Source organism: Perognathus longimembris, chromosome 5 (genome assembly GCF_023159225.1).
Source record: "Perognathus longimembris pacificus isolate PPM17 chromosome 5, ASM2315922v1, whole genome shotgun sequence".
Taxonomy (NCBI): Eukaryota; Metazoa; Chordata; class Mammalia; order Rodentia; family Heteromyidae; genus Perognathus; species Perognathus longimembris.
The window spans coordinates 28,995,682-29,001,681 of record NC_063165.1 but is presented as its reverse complement, the minus strand read 5'-3'; positions in this window follow the sequence as shown (position 1 = coordinate 29,001,681).

Sequence of the window (6,000 nt, the reverse complement as noted above, 5' to 3'; positions counted from 1 at the left end):
TTAGCTTGGGATTGTTCTTAGAATTCTCTGCAAGTATGTGTTCGCCACTCACAGGAGCATTTTCAGTGATGGCATTGCTAACATTCTTAGAAGACATAGCAAACATGCACTCTCCAGACTCAAAAGCCATTCTGCATAAACTTTCCAGGCACCAGAATCTTGAGTCAAGATACCTAGGCAACTGTTATCTCAATGCACATTAGATAGTTGCTTCCTCCAGCAAACTGTTGTTAGGCTAACAAGGTATTGCCCAGCTTTATTTCCAAAATGGGCTTTTCAGGTCATTTAAAGGCAAAACTTTGGATATGCATTGACAGATTGATATCTGAGCTAATTATGGGTGCTTTCCAAGGCCCTTTTATGTGAAAGATTCCTCCTGGTTGTGATGCAAAGTGTTTATTTCATTTCATTGAATTCTGGAATACCCAGAACTGTGTAGGACTTGAAAACACATATTTTTATGTTTTACATATTAGAAATAAAGGAATTTGTTTTCCTTTAGCCACTGAAAGGAGGGAGAATGTGTGCATAGTTTTACTTTTCCTATCTTTCCACTATAAGATTTGATAGTCATTTTACTTCTGTTTTTTTTTTTTTTTTTTTTTTTTTTGCCAGTCCTGGGCCTTGGACTCAGGGCCTGAGCACTGTCCCTGGCTTCTTTTTGCTCAAGGCTAGCACTCTGCCACTTGAGCCACAGCACAACTTCTGGCCATTTTCTGTATATGTGGTGCTGGGGAATTGAACCCAGGGCCTCATGTATTTAACTTGACTGATAGTAGGCTAACTACTACCAGTTTGCTCCATTGGTAATTTATACTTCATTCAATAGAAATCTGGCAAGTGTGCTGTTTTTGGCTGAGTCTTAACAGCTGGTGCAGTAGGAAATTAAAGTTGCTCTAACACTAAACTAAATGATTGATGCTCAAGGTTGTCACATACAAAACACTATTTTGTTATACAATTACCAGAATTATATGCAACATTATATCTATTTCTTGACTACAAATTGAAGGGTGGTTCTGTCTGTGTTATGAAAGAAATTATAAACTAATTTGTGGAAAGAACATCTGTTGTGAACAGGCAAAGAGCTCTTTCTACTATGAAATGAATAATTCCTTTTCCTTTGATTTTGTTATTATTTGTAAGATAAGAAAAATGAGAATATTATTTTCATCCAAAGTCTTTTATAACATTACTTATGAATGCAGTCTTATATTCTGTAAGAAACACAAAGCTATGTTTTGACATTCTTAGAATAAAAGAAAACATAACAAAATAAACAGTTCACTTTCCCACAAATGTATTTTCCTTTCACTTGCTACAAGATAAAACACTAATTTCATCAGTACACTCTACATAAGATGAACTACATTTTTATCTTTCCTGAAACATTCCAATCCTAAAGTCATTCCTTCACAGGTGGGGTGATAAATAAATCAGTACCCTTCAATACAATGTGTTATTTCTAACTCAGTTCCTTTGAAGTTTCTTCCCCCCCAACCCCCAAGCACTCTTGCAAGTTCTGAGAATTTTATAAATCTAAATTTAAATAAGACTTGCTCCTGGGATTCACTGAATTGACATAAGGGTTTGGGAATATCGGATCTTGACCAAACTGACAAGTATACACTTTATCTAAAATTCTTTGTAGTGTTCAGAAGGGGGTATACTTTATCTGTCAAATAAATACAGTATGTGGCTCTTTTAACTCTCTTGAGAATATTTAAGTGGCAGTACATTTTCATAAAATTTTCAATACATTCATGTCATATCTAAATTTACCTTCCTCTTTACCATTAATTAATTATATTAATAAAGGAATTGTGCTATGCATCTATGCCCAAGAGAATTATAATCCAAATGATAAAATACTATGAGTATGTTGATTCATTTCATACGTGAGGGTAAGAAGTAAACACATTTTGGTGTGTGTCTGTGCCTGTCCTGGGACTTGATCTCAGTTAGTGGCTGTTCGATTGTCCCTGAGCGGCTTCTCCTTCTCCTTCTTCTTCTCCTTCTCCTTCTCCTTCTTCTCCTTCTCCTTCTTCTCCTTCTCCTTCTTCTCCTTCTGCTGTTTCTGCTTCTTCTGCTCCTGCTCCTGCTGCTGCTGCTTCTGCTGCTGCGGCTCCTGCTACTCCTGCTGCTGTTTCTGCCTTTTTGCTAAAGGCTAGAGTTCTGCCACATGAGCCATGGTTCCACTTCCTGATTTCTGGTAATTCATCGGAGGTAAGAGTATCAGGACTTTCCTTTCTCTAACAACATTCAAATCATGATCTTCAGATCTATGCTAGGAGAAGTTAAGATTAATTGTGTGAGCCATTTTTCCACCAGGATAACTAAACACTTTACTGATATAATCCTGAACTTATTTTAAAACCCGATACCTTTATAGAAACAAAAGTATGCATATTCTCAATGTATATATTACTCAATAATTTTAATTATCTGAATCAATATGCAAGGTTCCACAACCTTTCTTTATTGATAACATGACTCAAAATAAATCTTCTCAATTTTTGAGCAGTCTCCAAGTATTTTTCATAAAATTATGTCAAGAAAAATCATAGAAAATCTTCAAATATATCATATATCGTATGATATCATATATAATATATAACATAATATAATATGTAATATATGATGATATATTATATATTTATATTGTATTATATTACATATATTATAATTGTAATACAATATATATTATGTTATATATTATATTATATATTATGTATCATGTATATAATGTATATATAACTGCTGCCAGAAACAGAAATTTAGAATAACATTAAAATTGAATTGTGTATCATTGGCTAACCACTGTGTTTATAGTACAACAAAGTTAAGTAACATATGATTTGTAGAGGTTAAATAAAATTTCTGGATCTTCGTTATGTTCTCTAATATCTATGACATTGCAAATGTAAACCATCCATAAAAACATTTTTAAAATAATACTTAAGAAAATTGTACATATTACTATATGATGTTTGTTGTCAATGACCTTTTTTTCATATAAAAATAAATTCCTGTAGATTGACTGCTGTATTTTTTAAATGTGTTTATTCTTATATCAAAGGAGTATATCTTTATCTTTTTGTAATGTTAATTTACATAGGACTCAACATGCAAAATTATGTATATTTTGAGATTCATGCATACATACTTTTGCATCAATTACCTATCAATTAACCTATCAATTAATCAAATAATTGATTTACTTCTTTAGTATTTAAATAAATTTATTTTTAATAGATTATAATATTTTACTGTTGCTTATAATATTTGTGAATCATACCTGGGAGATAGCTTCCAAAGTTTTAGTGAAAAGTTTGCAAAATATTAGCATAATATTCATTAAAATGTTTTTACTGGTATAAAAATTTTAGAAACTAATAAAAAGTACACAGTATAATTTTTAAAATAAAAAAGAATATTTGAAGCTTAATGAGATTTTCTTTTTTAATAAATTTTATATGAATAACTTATCTGAAATGATTTATGCTCCTAATCATGTTAAAATAATTCTCACATCTAGTCTTATTTAAAAATTTGCATGAAATAATAAAATGTTGAGAGCAGAGAAGTCATTAGGCAGTGCTTAGGATCCAGTGAAAATTGGTAACTTTTTATCAGAAATGCAAATGTAGAAAAATACTAATGCAATTTAAAGCTGTCTTATTTTGAATGTATCATATAACACATTGACTTAAACTCCAGAGTTCCATATAATCAGGTCCAGTCACTCACACCTATGTGTCACATCAAGAGATATATTAAAAGACAAAGATTGATTACACTGCAGTCATGGGGAAACATGTTTGTGCACAGGGCAAAGAACATATACAATATGCTATGAGAAGGAGCAGAATGGAAACATCCTATACAGAATGCCACAATAAATAAACCTAGTACTAAGGATGTTTTGAGTGAAAAAGCAACATACTTCTCTCATTGCTTCATGATTTCAAAAGAAAAAAGGGAAAAAAGGGTCCCTCTGCAGGGAGGGTGCTAGGAAATCCACCATAAAGGACAATATAATTTAACTAACATATAAGCAAAGACTATCCATCTTTTTATAATGGGTCATTCAATAACAGCAAAAAAATACTGTTTTGCCTGATTATCCTCTCTGACATCATCTAAAAAACCAGAAATTGATATTTCTGTTTTTTAACAACTCCATGGAGTACATTATCTCTCAAGTGACATTTCTGGGTTAGATATAAGAGGTGAAGTTTATTACATGTATACAGTTGTTGCATAGCAAATGATTAGGTGTGGAAAATAAACCAAAATTATTCTCACTAACTCTGAAGTCGGCTTTTAGAAGACACTCAGGAAAACAGTGATTAAAAAATTCAGATGAAGATGTGTACTGGTGGCTCACACCTGTAATCCTAGCTATTCAGGAGGCTGAGATCAGAGGATCATGGTAGGAAGCCAGCCAGGCAGAAAAGTTCCCATGAGACTTTTATCTCCAATTAACTGCCAGGAAACCGTAAGTGGTGCTGTGGCTCAAAGCACTAGTTTTGACCAAAGAGCTCAGGCAAAGTGAACAACCGGTGAATTCAAGGCCCATGATTTAAAAAAAAAAAAAAAAAAAAAAAGAAAGACGAATGAATATATATACTTCACAGGAATTTATATGGCATGTCTGTGTTTGGTGGTGGTTTTCCAGCTCTGTGATTTGTGGAGAAATTTTTTTTTTGGCCAGTCCTGGGCCTTGGACTCAGGGCCTGAGCACCATCCCTGGCTTCTTCCCGCTCAAGACCAGCACTCTGCCACCTGAGCCACAGCGCCCCCTCTGGCCGTTTTCCATATATGTGGTGCTGGGGAATCCAACCAAGAGCTTCATGTGTAGGAGGCAAGCGCTCTTGCCACTAGGCCATAATCCCAGCCCGAGAATTTTTTTTTTTAACCTAGTGTCATGAAATGTGACAGCATCAGCTTGTAACACTGGGATATTTTTCTTAATGTGACACAACTTTATACTTTGTTTAGCATGACAGAAAAAAACTCAGAAAATTAAGAACAAAAGAAAAATATTTTATTGTTTCATAATTTAATTTAAATTTTCAAAGTAAATTTTCAGGTTATCTGAAAAAGCATATGTGATAGAAATTGCTTAAACTAAATCTGTCAGAGGAATTATTACTTACTTAACTTTGAAAGATAGCATTTCATATTCTAGTGTTATATATTTGCACAGTATCTGATTATCAAAGTATTAATATAAAATTTAATGACAATGGAATGTTAAATATATTACTACAGAAAACTGATCTTTTAAAGTTTTTCTTGATTTACAGCTACTCACATTTCAGAACATTTCTTACCATATATAAGTATTTATACAAAGGGGTTACAATTTCATAAGTGTAGTTATGATTAGAATGTTTTTTACTCAATGTCATCCCTTCCTTTGTTTTCCTCCATTTTCTCACTCCAATCCTGACCTCATTCCTCACTTCAGCTTTTACATAACGTATATTGAATATAATGACTGACTTTGATCACCTTCCCTCCCCCCATTCCTGTGCCCCCACCATATTTATTCCCCCAAACAAGCTTCTACTTTCAGGTATTTATTTTGACGAATATTACATCTTTGATTTCCTCCCCTAAGAAAACCACCCATTAGTCAGTTTTCTTGTGTTTAATGAAATATGCCTGTGACTGTTACTGTGCATATTTGGGTTTTAGAACTAGCTTCCACATATGAGAGAAATCATGTCATTTGTTTCTCTGAGAATCTCTTATTTCACTTAACGTGATTTTTTTAAAGAATATCTTTGCAAATGAAATAGTATTCTTCTGTCTAGTGTTTGAGTAAAACTCCACTGTGTATATGATATTCTCATATTTTCTTGATCCACTCCCACATTGTACTTGGCTGTTGTGAATAGTGTAGCAATGAACAATGTACAAGTGCCTTTGCAGTGTTATGATTGTAATGCTAAGGGATGAAGCCCAATGGTTTTATCACAGGATCTTGGG